Genomic DNA, 14,387 nt, shown 5'->3' on the forward strand with positions numbered 1-14,387 from the left:
CCACGTGCCTCGGAGCAGCTGGGCCCGTGAGCCATGGCCGCTGAGCCTGCACATCCGGAGCCTGTGCTCCGCAACGGGAGAGGCCACAACAGTGAGAGGCCCGTGTACCGCAAGGAAAAAAAAAAAAAAAAAAGAAATCATCTGAACTGTGGATTCAAACGTATGCCCAAAGTTACTCATCAAAGGATATTTACAGTAGCAAAGTTCTTTAAAATAAGCTATATGTTAAGCAACAGGGAAATGGTTAAATAAATTGGGATATAACCATAACATGCAGTCCTTAAGAGTTGCTAAAAATGGAAAATGTCATGCAATGAATGTTAAGAGAATAAAACTTATAAAAATGGGCATTCAGGATGACCTTGATTAGATAAAAAACAATCAGTAAAGCCTAGAAAAAAGCACTAATAATGAAAATTGATTGTTTGAAAATGAATAAAACAAGGACTGTGAACACCTGTTCCAGTCTCGAGTTTATCTATGAGATCTCTCCTTGCCCACCCCTCACCACCTGCCCCCACCCAAGACAGAGCCACCATTCCTTACATGGTGGTATCACTTGCAATTACCTTGTCTCACTCCCTCAGCACTCTGAGCATTTCTTGAGGTCGTGGCACCATCCCCAGATGCACTCATTAAACACTTGATGCTTCATATTTACAAATTCCTCCACCTCATTTCGTACACGTAAAAAAATTATTGACTCTAGCTACTAAAGTCACCTCAAAAATGAAATCTAAATTGAATAAGGAAGTTCACCAAGATGCAGTTTCTCTTTTCTTTGCTTCTTTCAAATAAAAACATTGAGGAGAAAAGAGCTTTCTTTTGAAACTCCAGACTCCCAAGGCAGGCTTCAGACAACATGAAGACATCACATACCTGATTAGTGTTGTACGCTAGGACCACCGGTGTCATTGTCAGCTCAGTTTCATGTCAAAGAACATTTGTTTTTAAGTCTAATCATTAGCTGCCACCAAAAAACACACCCATCTGCATGTTGCAGTGCTCAGCCACTACCCAGGGCCACACCTGACTCCAGCCCTAGTCCCCACTGATTCCACCTTCCACTTGGCAACTTTCCACCTAATTACCTGAGCAGAGCACAATTAGGAGGAAGAGGCTGTGACCAAGGCTGGCAACATGGAGAAACCAGATGGGAGTAGGATGGCCACAACTGTGGCAGGGGGCTGGCTGAGAGGCATTCTTAAGTCAGTGGTTTTCAACCAGGGTGATTTTGCCCCCCAGGGGACTTTTGGCAATGTCTTAGAGGTATTTCTCGTTGCCAGAACTGTCGGGAGGCTACTGGCATCTAGTGTGAAGAGGCCAAGAAAGCTGCTAAACATTCTAAACTGCACCAGACAGCTCCCACGACAAACTACCCACACACAAATGTCAGCAGCGCTGCAGACCAGGACACAGAGTGCGTAAAGGAGACCTGAGGTATTTTAGGAAATAAACACACACACACACACACACACACACACACACACACACACACACACACACACACACACACACACACACACACACACACACCCTCCTCAACCAGATGCTAAGGCAGGATGAGATAGTTGTTCCTTTGGACCAAAATTCTACCGCAGGAGCTGGGAACAAGAACATTATAATTTAATAAAAGTAATAAGAATACCTTTTTCTCCCCAACGGCTTGCTCTGCCACATATCATATATTTCTTCAAAGACTGCCTCACAGCAGAAACTGTAAGAAGATAATACTATCAAAATTGCCCAGACTGGTAAACATCTCCAGAGAAGTTGGCAATGCACCCACATAGTTGATGACAAATTTAGCTGCATATCTCAAGGACCTAAGAACCCAAACTCACAGTTCCCAGCTTAGCTTAAAAGAAAAGTGGCAAGCATTCAAATACCGTATGCTAACACATATATATGGAATCTAAAAATAAAAATGGTTCTGAAGATCCTAGGGGCAGGACAGGAATAAAGATGCAGACGTAGAGAATGGACTTGAGGACACGGGGAGGGGGAAGGGTAAGCTGGGACGAAGTGAGAGAGTGGCACGGACATATATACACTACCAAATGTAAAACAGATAGCTAGTGGGAAACAGCTGCATAGCACAGGGAGATCAGCTCTGTGCTTTGTGACCACCTAGAGGGGTGGGATAGGGAGGGTGGGAGGCAGACACAGGAGGAAGAGATGTGGGGATACATGTATATGTATAGCTGATTCACTCTGTTATACAGCAGAAACTAACACAACATTGTAAAGCAATTATACTCCAACAAAGACATTAAAAAAAATCAAAGGTCATTCAAAAAGAAGAAAGTAATAGTGCTCCTTTCCCCACATGAATCATCAAAAACCACGTAAGAGTTAAGAGAAGCAACATTTTCAAAACTGAGAACAAAATGTACTCAGTCTGCACTTCAACCAAAAACAAACTGCAAATAAAAAGGAATTTATTATATGAATTGTCATTATTATAATTCAGTTAAAGTTAGTGACCTCTGTGCCACATTACAATATGTTTTTTCTTGATTATTTTAACAACTTCATCATGTCATGATTTCTACCCATGGGAGGCCAGAAAGTTAGAGAAGTCATCCAGCACCATCCCTGGCTGAGAATTAAATAACCTCGACCTGACTCTATCATTTGTCAGTCTGACCTTGATTTTTGTCCTTTCAGTGTTAGGAAGCATCCAGCACTTAAGGTGGCCCATTTCGATGAGCCACCTTATCCTGTTCCTCATCGAACATTCACCCACACGTTTTAGCATCCAGTGATGATTTTCCAAGAGCGCCACCCTTCCATCCACAGGCATTAGTTTTGCCCTCGATTAGAATTGCGTGAAACAAACTTAATTATTCTCAATATATCAGCACTTAAAAGTTTCTGTAAAATTATCCTGCCCTCCCCACCCGAATCCTTTTTCTTCTCCTGGTTGTAAAATGTGTTCTCCTCATGAACTGTGTTATAACTAGCTCAATTATGATTCAGTGAGACAAAAAATGAATGGAAGAAAGAGAAGGAATCTTAGAGATCAACCAGTTCAAACTCAACCGTACTTTTATAAATGAGTAAAATAAGGCAGAAAGGGATGAAGCAAGGCTGCTTGGCAAAAGTCAAGCAGCTATTCAGGAAAGCTGGGGGTGGAACTCAGGTTTCCTAACTCTTAAATCTAATCTCAAGTTGTATTAGATGCTGTTACTAATAGAATTGACATTTTTAAAGTTTTATGATAACATAGAAAAATATTTTTAGTTTTAATAAGTTAAAAACAACTCACATCATCACTATCACTTTATGAAGTAGTGTAACTGTGATCATCCACACTTTATGGATGAAGAAACCCAGCCCAAGGTCATCATTCAGCACTGAAGCTGGCTCCAGAGCCATATCCTTAACTGCTATGCAATCTGGGTAAGCACTAGAACATTCCTAACACTATCACAACTGAATTAACAAACTTAAGACTTTCAGTGATTCTTTAAATTTTTAATGCTTTGATATAATCTAATATAAAGATATCTTTCCTGAGAACATATTTAAATTAATTTTTAACAAATCAAGTTAAATTTAAAGATTTACAGTATGTAGCCTCCTGGCATAAAATAAAAGGTCATTTAAACTTAAAAATTAGCTTACAGTATTAAAGTATCATCTTCTACATCAACTACCCTAAAGAAATTCACCAAGAAGCAAACTAATCTTTCTGGGAGCAACACACAAGGAACTGATTATGGCTTGGAGCTTTTTGAGAAACCTTAGCCAAGCAAAGCTTCATGCTCTCAATTATTTCCAAAGGCTCTTCCACGTGATTGTGTGCCATGAACAATACAAGCACTGAGCAAATAACATATTCAATCTGCCTAATTCATACAAATGAAATAAAATATTAAGAAGTAATAAAGGTGTGGACTGAATACTTAGGTTTAGTTCCTCTTCCACCAAGACTCTATTAAAATGATAATAAAAGGATTTTTTAGAAAGAAGAAGCTTACACTTCTGGGAAGTTAATGTACTTTTCCCTATTTTTCCACTAAGGACAAGTAAAAACTCTGCACATTGTAAGTAAAAATAATACAAGACTCTGAAAGGCAGAAAGGAGGAGGCATACCAGCTAGGGACCTCAGGATTCAAGGAAAGACACGGTGTTCAATTTCCTGGGTTTTCTTTTTGCCTCATATAATCCAAACTTGGTGCTGAAGAATTGGTAAATCCAGAAACACCAAGAAGTGTAAACAAACAAACAAAAAAGCCCCAAGAAAAGCCTGCTCTTTGTAATAACCAAAGGAGTAGGAAAGGGTCAGCCTAGAAAGACAAAAAAAAAAAAAAAAGTAGGCAACAATCACCCTACTCCAGCCAAATACCACAGAAAAAAACCTGTGGCCACACCCCTACCCATGCCAGCAAAGACCAAGGGTAGACTAGACATCTTCTCTCACCAAGATGTAACAAAGCATCCCAACATCCCCATCAAGACGCTATCAAAGGAGGCTGAGTAGGTATCTGGGACTTTCATCCCCACCACTGCTGTGTCTTGGTTAAAAAAAAAAAAAAGTCTCGGGGCTTCCCTGGTGGTGCAGTGGTTGAGAGTGCGCCTGCTGATGCAGGGGACACGGATTCGTGCCCCGGTCCGGGAAGATCCCACATGCCACGGAGCGGCTGGGCCCGTGAGCCATGGCCACTGAGCCTGCTCCGCAACAGGAGAGGCCACAACAGTGAGAGGCCCGCGTAACGCAAAAAAAAAAAAAAAAAAAAAAAAGTCTAGGCAAAGGTATAAAGAAGAGCTAAAAGGAAATTTCAGAACTGAAAAATACAATTACCAAAATACAAAAACCAAGAGATGGGCTCACCAGAATGGTGGGGACAGAAAAAAACGGTGAATCAGAAGACAGACCAATAGAAACTACCCAATCTGAATGTCAAAGAGAAAAATAAACTGAAAAAGAAAAATGAACAGAGCCTCAGGCACGTGTGGGTCTATAACTAAAGATTTAACATTCATGTCATTGGAGAGAGCTGAGCTGAAAAAGTACTTGAAATAATGGCTGAAGATTCCCAAATTTGGCAAAAGATGTATTTACAGACTCAAGATTCTGAGCAAACCTCAAACACGATAAACTCAAAGAAATCCTCAGCAAGATATGGAACAGTCAAACTTCTGAAAACTAAAGAAAAACATATATATCTTGAAAGCAGTGAGAGAGAAGTAACACCTTACCTACAGGGGAAACATCATTTAAATGGCAGCAAATATTTCATGAAAAATCAGGGAGGCCAGAAGGAAAGACACAACACCTTTCAAGGACTGAAAGAAAAGAAATGTCAACTCAGGGGCTTCCCTGGTGGCGCAGTGGTTGAGAGTCTGCCTGCCGATGCAGGGGACACGGGTTCGTGCCCCGGTCTGGGAAGATCCCACATGACACGGAGTGGCTAGGCCCGTGAGCCATGGCCGCTGAGCCTGCGCGTCCGGAGCCTGTGCTCCGCAATGGGAGAGGCCACAGCAGTGAGCAAAAAAAAAAAAAAAAAAAAGAAATGTCAACTCAGAACCTTATATCCAAAAAAAAGAATGCTTCAAAAAGGAAGGGGAAATCAAGACATTTGAGACAAAAGTAAACTAAGAGACTGTGTACCAGTAGATGTACCCCCAAAGGGTGAAACGGCTACAGGAAGTTCTCTAAACAGAAAAAAGAATCCTTAAAATATTAGCAAACAGAATTCAGAAAATATAAAAGGAATTATAAACCATGACCAAGTGAGGCTTATTCCAAGGATATAAGATTATTTTCAATTTTTGAAAATTAATCAGGGGGAGGGATAAATTGGGAGATTGGGACTGACATATACACACTATAATATATAAAATAAATACCTAATAAGGACCTACTGTATATCACAGGGAACTCTACTCAGTACTCTGTAATGACCTATATGGACAAAGAATCTAAAAAAGAGTGGATATATGTATATGTATAACTGACTCACTTTGCTGTACAGCAGAAAGTAACACAACATTGTAAATCAACTATACTCCAATAAAATTTTTTTTAAAAAAGGAAAGTAATCAATGTAATCTACTATGTTGAGACTAATGAATAAAATCATATGATTCCAATGAACAAAGAAAAAGCGTATGACAGAATTCAACACCCATTCACGATTTAAGAAAAAAAACTCTCAGAAAAATAGGAATAAAAAAGAACATCCTTAACTTGAAAAACAGCACCTACAAAAAAAAAACCCTACACCTAATATTATACTTAATGATAAGAAAACAATTGCTTTGCCCCTAAGACTGGGAAAAAGGCAACTCTTATTTACAACATAGTGCTGGAAGTTCTAGCCAATGCAGTAAGGCAAGAAAAGAAACAAAAGGCATGCAGCTTAGAAAGAAAGAAAACTGTACCTATTTTCAGATGACACAGAAAGTCCCAAGGAATCTACAAAAAATACTCGCAGAATAAGTGAATTCAGCAAAGTTGTAGTATACAAGATAAACATACAAAAATTAGTCATACTTCTAATACAAACAATGAAAACAAGGACACGGAAATTAAAAATACAACACCATTTACAATCATGAAAAAATACGGCATACTTAGGTGTAAATGTAACAAAGACCTTTTATGCTGAAAACTATAAAATGCTCATGAAAGAAATTAGAGAATAAACTAATAAATTAAGATGCATACCTGCATTCATGGACTGGAAGAGTCAACAAAGTAAAAATGTCTACTATTCCCTAATTAATACACAAGCTTAACAAGATTCTTGTCAAGGGCTTCCCTGGTGGCGCAGTGGTTGGGAGTCCGCCTGCCGATGCAGGGGACGCGGGTTCGTGCCCCGGTCCGGGAAGATCCCACATGCCACGGAGCGGCTGGGCCCGTGAGCCATGGCCGCTGAGCCGGCACGTACCACAAAAAAAAAAAAGTGTTTTAGCTTTTTCTCTTTGCATATGCATTTAAAAATAATCTTGTCTATGTCTACAAAAGTCTTTAAAAGATTTTGACAAGAACCTTTTTTTTTTTTTTTTTTGCGGTACGTGGGCCTCTCACTGCCGTGGCCTCTCCCGTTGCGGAGCACAGGCTCCGGACGCGCCGGCTCAGCGGCCATGGCTCACGGGCCCAGCCGCTCCGTGGCATGTGGGATCTTCCCGGACCGGGGCACGAACCCGCGTCCCCTGCATCGGCAGGCGGACTCCCAACCACTGCGCCACCAGGGAAGCCCCTAAAACACTCGAAAGAGAAGAGAATGGGAAGAATCACTCTACTGATTTCAAGACTTATTATAGAGCTACTATCAAGACTGCGTGATACTGGCAGAGAGACAGACATATAATTCAGTGGAAAAGAACAGAGAACCCATGAATAGACCCACACAAATATGCCAAAATGACTTTTAATTAAGCAATTCAGTGAAGGAAAGAGAACTTTTAAACAAATGGTGCCAGAGCAATAAGGGGAAAAGAATGAACCTCAAATAAAGTTTCAACACCTTACACAAAAATTAACTCAAAATAGTTCATGAACTTAAATGTATAACCTAAAAGCTTTTAGGGGAGAAAAAGCATTAAAAAAAAAAGCTTTAGGATTTAGAGTTAGACAGAGTTCTTAAACTTGACACCAAAGCCTTGATTCCCAATTGGAAAACTTTATAAATTGAACTTCATAAATATAAAAAACTTTTGTTCTTCAAAGGGTAAAAAGATCAGCCACAGAGTGGGAGAAAATATTTGCAAACCACATATCTGACAAAGGACTAGTATCTAAAATATATAAAGAACTCTTAGAAGTCAACAACAACAAAAATCCAATTAGTAAATGGGCAAAAGACATGAAGAGACTTTTGCTGAGAGAATATACAAGTGGCTAATAAACACATGAAAATATGTTCAACCTTACTAGCCATTAGGGAAATGCAAATTAAAATCACAATGAAGTTATCACTACATATCTACTAGAATGACTAAAATTAAAAATGGTGCCAACAGCAAAATGTGGGCAAGGATAAGGAGAAATTGAACCATCCTTTCCATATTGGTAGGAATGTAAAATGGTACTCTGGAAAACACTTGGGCAATTTCCTAAAACATATCATGTGAATATCATACAGCCCAGCAACTCCAGGAGTTTTATAACCAGAGAAATGAAGTCATATGGTTACAGGAAAACATGCACACAAATGTTTGTAATAGCTTTATTCAACTAGATGTCCTTCGGCAGGTAAGTGATTAAACAAATTATGGTACATTCATACCATAGAATACTATTCAGCAATGTAAAAGGAATAAAAAAAGAACTATTTGGACATGAAACAACAATGATGAATCTCCAGAGAATTATGCTCAGTGAGAAAAGCCAATCCAAAAAGATCACATAATGTATAATTCCATTTATATAATATCCTTGAAAAGACAAAATTATAGAAATGGGAGAACAGATTAGCGGTTGCCAGGGGTTAAGAAGGCAGTGGGAGCAGGGAGAAGTGGGGGTAGTTATAAAAGAACAACATGAGGGGGACTTCCCTGGTGGCGCAATGGTTAAGAATCCGCCTGCCAAAATGCAGGGGACATGGGTTTGAGCCCTGGCCCAGGAAGATCCCACATGCCGCGGAGCAACTAAGCCCGTGCGCCACAACTACCGAGCCTGCACTCTGGAGCCCACGAGCCACAACTACTGAGCCCGCATGCCACAACTACTGAAGTCTAGAGCCCTTGCTCCGCAACAAGAGAAGCCACTGCAATGAGAAGCCCGTGCACCGTAACGAAGAGTAGCTCCCATTCGCCGCAACTAGAGAAAGCCCGCGCGCAGCAACAAAGACCCAACGCAGCCCAAAATTAATTAATTAATTATTTTAAAAAACAACATGAGGGAACCTTGTGGTGACAGACATATTCTGCATCTTAACTATAAAGATGTCAATATCCTAGTTGTGATATTGTACTAAAATTTTGCAAGCTGTTAACTTTGGAGAAAACTGTATAAAGGTTAAATGGGATCCCTCTACATTATTTCTTACAACTGCATATGAACCTACAGTTATCTCAAAATGAAAAATTAAATTTAAGAAAAAGGAAAAAAAAAGACATAAATCACAAGGCCACAAATGAGGAGAGACGGCACCCAAGCAGACAAAAAAGATTTCAACTGTTTTTTAAAGACAGAAAATATGGGAATACTAATTAATTTAGCAAAGTGGAGAAAGCCACAATAAAAAGTATGTGAAATAATAAATATACAAAATGAGCTAATTTGCCTATAGGATGCCAAAGAGCTCAGGTCTCAGGTTTTGAGTACTAGTAAAATACTAGCTAAAAATAGAAACTTCTACAAATAAAACAACTAGTTCCTTGGCCACCTCTCCAACAGAAACCGCTACCACAAGTGGGATGCTATCATAACAAAACCCTCAACAAGTTGCATTTTTCTTAGTCACCACTCTGTACGTAATGAGGAATTTCATATCAGAGAAGGAAAAGATGATGATCCACCTTATGCAGTAGAAAAATGGTTACAAAACCTGTTGATGGCTGTAACTCAGAAGGCAAATCACACACATGATGACTTTAAAACTGTATGGGGAAAAACTGGAAAATGAAACTTTACAGTGTAGGCTGATTATTATTGGCTGTTTCTAGCAAAAATCAAAAATTTATTTGGTTATTGGTACTCTGAATTGACTGGAAGCAAATGGATTAAGAGTCTGCTAAGTTTCTGTAGTAAATGTATTGGCAGAAAAACAACAGGCCCAGATTTAGAATGTCTGTTCAAGACTTAAAAACAACCTCTGGGGGCTTCCCTGGTGGCGCAGTGGTTGAGAGTCCGCCTGCCGATGCAGGGGACACGGGTTCGTGCCCTGGTCCGGGAAGATCCCACATGCCACGGAGCGGCTGGGCCCATGAGCCATGGCCGCTGAGCCTGCGCGTCCGGAGCCTGTGCTCTGCAACGGGAGAGGCCACAACAGTGAGAGGCCCGTGTACCGCAAAAAAAAAAAAAAAAAAAAAAAAACAACCTCTGGGAGTCCAACCTTCTACAAACAGGCAAACTGCATGATACCCAGGACAGCATGCTTCCAGCATCAATTCTGGACACAGGGTGTGAGCAAACAAAATAATGGAAAAAGAAGAACCTAAGGATGTTCCCTGGAGCCATGGAGAAAAAAGGATGTGAGTGTTTCTCCCAGGGAACAAAATCAGAGTCCAATCAAGAAACATCCTTCCCTTCCAGGGAAGGGAACCTTCCTTTATATCTGTCCATAAACATTAAAGAACTGCTACAGAAGAGTAAATACTGTGTGTCTATGCTTCACCTTCCAAATGCTACTGTTTACTAGTCATGTTGTGCCCTTATTATAATACTTTGGTGAGGAGAGTAATAAATAATGTGTTTTCTTAATTCATTTGAACAAGAAAGGCTTATCTGGACCTGATAAGATAGCCTGGCACCACTCAAAGATCCCATACAGGCATACCTCATTTTATTGTTCTTCATTTTACTGGGACTTAGCAGATATTGCATTTTTTACGAATTAAAGGTTTGTGGCAACCCTGCATTGAGCAAGTCTATCGGCGCCATTTTTCCAACAGCATTTGCTCACTCTGTGTCCTCTGTGTGTCTGTGTCACACTTTGGTAATTCTTAAAATAGTTCAAACTTTTTCACTATTCTTGTATTTTTATGGTGATCTGTGATCAGTGTAATCTCTGATGTTACTATTTTAATTGTTTTAGATGCCATGAACCATGCCCATGTGAGATGGCAAACTTAATCAATAAAAGTTGTGTATGTTCTGACTGCTCTACAAACCAGCTGTTCCTGTCTCTCTCCCTCTCTTCAAGCCCCCCTATTCCCTGAGACACACAATAGTGAAAGTAGTCCAGTTAATAATCCTCAAGAGAAGGGATGGTTTAAATGAAACAAAGAGTCCTCTCACTTTAAATCAAAAGCTAGAAATGATTAAGCTTAAGAAGGAAGGCATGTTGAAAGCCAAGACTGGCTGAAAACTAGGCCTCTTGCACCAGTTAGCCAAGTTATGAACGCAAAGGAAAAGTTCTTGAAGAATATTAAAAATGCCGCTCCAGTGAACACATGAATGATAAGTGAAATATCCTTATTGCCGATATGGAGAAAGTTTTAGTGGTCTAGATAGAAGATCAAACCAGTCACAACATTTTCTTAAGCCAAAGCCTAATCCAGAGGAAGGCCCTAACTCTCTTCAATTTGATAAAGGCTGAGAAAGATCAGGAAGCTGTAGAAGAAAAGTCTGAATCTAGCAGAGGCTGGTTCATGAGGTTTAAGGAAAGAAGATATCTCCATAACATCAAAGTGCAAGAGGAAGCAGCAAGTGCTGATGTAGAAGCTGCAGCAAGTTACCCAAAAGATCTAGCTAAAATGATTAATGAGGTTGTTATACTAAACAACAGACTTTCTATGAAGATGAAACTGTGTTATATCGGAAGAAGATATCATCTAGGACTTTCATAGCTAGAGAGAAGTCAATGCCTGGTTTCAAAACTTCAAAGGACAGGCTCACTCTCTTATTAGGGACTAATGCAGCTGGTGACTTTAAGTTGAAGCCAATGGTCATTTACGAAATTCCTAGGGTCCCTAAGAATTATGCTAAGTCTACTCTGCCTGCACTCTATAAACGGACCAACAAAGCCTGGGTGACAGCATATCTTTTCACAACATGTCACTAAATATTTTAAGCCCACTGTTGAGACCCAATGCCCATAAAAGAAGATTCCTTTCAAAATATTACTGCTCACTGAAAATGCACTTGGTTACCCAAGAGCACTGAGTGAGATATACAATGAGATTATTGTATGGGTGTTTTCATGACCATTAACACATCCATTCTGCAGCTCATGGATCAAGGAGTAATTTTGACTTTCAAGTCTTATTATTTAAGAAATACATCTCAGAAGGCTGTAGCTGCCATAGATAGTGATTCCTCTGATACAGCTGGGTAAAACTGAAAACCTTCTGGAAAGGATCTCATCATTCTAGATATCACTAAGAACATTCATGATTCATGGGAAGAGTTCCAAATATCAAAATTAAGTGTAGTTTGGAAGTTGATTCCAACCTTATGGATGAGTTCTTAAGGGGTTCAAGACTTCAGTGGAAGAAGTAACTGCAGATGTGGTGGAAACAGCAAAAGAACAAGAATTAGAAGTAGAGCCTGAAGATGTGATTGAATTGCTGAAATCTCTTGATAAAACTTTAGTGGATGAGTTGCTTTTACAGATGAGCAAAGAAAGTGGTTTCTTGAGATGCAATCTACTCCTGATGAAGATGCTGTTGAAGACTGCTGAAATGATAACAAAGGATTTAAAATGTTACATACACTTAGTTGATGAAGCAGTGGCAAGGTTTGAGAGGCCTGACTCCAACTTTGAAAGAAGTTCTACTGTGCATGAAATTTATCAAACTGCACTGCATGCTACAGAGAAATGGCTCATGGAAGGAAGAATCAATCAATATGGCAAACTTCACTGCTGGCTTACTTTAAGAAATTCCAACAGCCACCCCAACCTTCACCCCACCCTGATCAGTTAGCAGCCATCAACATCAAGGCAAGACCCTCCATCAGGAAAAAGATGAGGACTCACTGAGGGCTCAGATGATGATAAGCACATTTTAACGGTAGAGTATTTTTAAATTAAGGTATGTACATTGTCTTTTTTAGACATAGTGTTACTGCACACTTACCAGATTACAGTATAGCATAAACATAACTTTTATGTGCACTGGGAAACCACAAAAAAGTTGTGACTTGCTTTATCGCAATATTTGCTTTATTGCGTTGGTCTAGAACTGAACCCGCAATATCTCCAAGGTATGCCTGTACTTTGAACTGAAGGCAATGGCTGGTTGTACAGGGGGTTAGCATGCCCTACATGTGGGAGGGAGAATGAAACAGTCTGGGGACCAGAATGGCCAACTGAAGCAGAGTCAATGCTACTTATCCACTACACTGGTCCCTGTTCCTGGGCAAATTAGAAGAATACATTTTCCAGCCTCCTTTGCAATTATGTTAGAGGTAAGGTGACTAATTCCTTACCAATATAATATGGTGAGAGTAATGTTAGCCACTTCCAGGCCTGGCCTTTAAAACCATTCATTGAGATCCTCCAGCTCTTCCACTGCCATCTTGGAAGCCAGATGGCATAGCTACAGATGGAGGAGTTACATCCAACTTGTGTTAGACTTTTCATGACAAAAATATTTTGTTGTTGCTATTGTGCTGTTGCCATAGCACAGCACGGTCCAGTGCTTTCAAAATTTCTTGTGCACATAAATCATCTTGTTCTGAGGCACACCTGGGATGTGGCCTGAGATTCTACATCTCTAACAAGCACCAAGATGATACCAACGTGAACAGTCTACAGAATACACCTTGAAAAGCAAGATTAATACACAGGGGGAGAACAGATGATTCTCTGGAGAAACCGAATGGCCCAGAGAAAAGGTCTCCTGTAGGAACTGAGCAGCAAGACTAGAGAATTCAGGCTAGCATTCACAGTGAATCAAAAACTACATGTAAACAATATTGTCAACTATTTTCAATCCAACGAAGTGTATGCTTTGTAGAACTGAGAAGATGGCTTCCCCTGCCCTTTCCTGCATCTTCCCGCCTGTCTTTAAGCCTGTCTTCCTAACCCCACCTTAAACCCCATGACCTGGATTAAATACCACCCCCTCTGTGAAGTTCTGCCATTCCATCTAATGACCAGATGGGCACTAATCCTCCTGTGCTAGTTTCCGTAGCACTTCTATCACTTCAAGACCCTCAACACATTATTCCCTGATTGCATGTGATTTAACTCCTCTATCAGAATAAGCACCTGAAAAACTACAACACTGATCACATCAGCCTGGCTCAAAGGCAGTGCTCAGGTTTTTTGTTTTTGTTGACTGTTAAATGAATCCATGAATTAGAAAATTCAGGGATTTCAGAGTGAGTTGAGCAAAGAAACTAAATCAGGCCTAATTTTTTAAAAAAATCCTCAAAAATGAAGAATTAAAAATTACACTGCCCGAAAAAAATTTCAACATTGAAAATCTTCAAAATATAGCAAAGACAAAACTGATAAATAGTTAAAACTAAATGTTTATAGTGCATACACTGGTCATTTCCATACTCACAGGTGGCCAAAGCAAAAGGCCTAAGATCTTCCTGTAGGATTATTTACCATCAGAACAGTCCACTGCTTTAGAAAATGTCTTGAGTCAATCAGATAACTAAAGAATAAGTAGGATTGTGAAGTATCTTTTCTAGAAAAAAAAATAGTATATGCCATTTCATGACTCAAATTTGGTACTTTTAGAAATTTTGGCAACTTCTTTTTCTTTCAGTTATTTAAATTGTTTACCACCAAGAGTATAAACCTAAACA

General features: G+C 39.7%; 1 protein-coding gene across 9 annotated transcripts in view; it reads right to left on the minus strand.

The window, feature by feature from the left end:
• Window positions 1-14,387, minus strand: part of MARCHF8 (membrane associated ring-CH-type finger 8) — a 118,476-nt gene that overhangs the window by 102,155 nt on the left and 1,934 nt on the right. Inside the window, exon 2 of one of the 9 annotated variants that reach the window (XM_067710195.1) lies at window positions 12,075-12,299. The exons of 7 other annotated variants lie outside the window; for them this stretch is intronic. The gene's annotated coding sequence lies outside the window, so the exon portion shown is untranslated. Of the gene's footprint in view, window positions 1-1,648; window positions 1,718-12,074; window positions 12,300-14,387 lie in introns of all 9 variants that reach the window. One more of the 9 variants, XM_067710194.1, reaches the window with a different exon arrangement.

Source organism: Pseudorca crassidens, chromosome 16 (genome assembly GCF_039906515.1).
Source record: "Pseudorca crassidens isolate mPseCra1 chromosome 16, mPseCra1.hap1, whole genome shotgun sequence".
NCBI lineage: Eukaryota > Metazoa > Chordata > Mammalia > Artiodactyla > Delphinidae > Pseudorca > Pseudorca crassidens.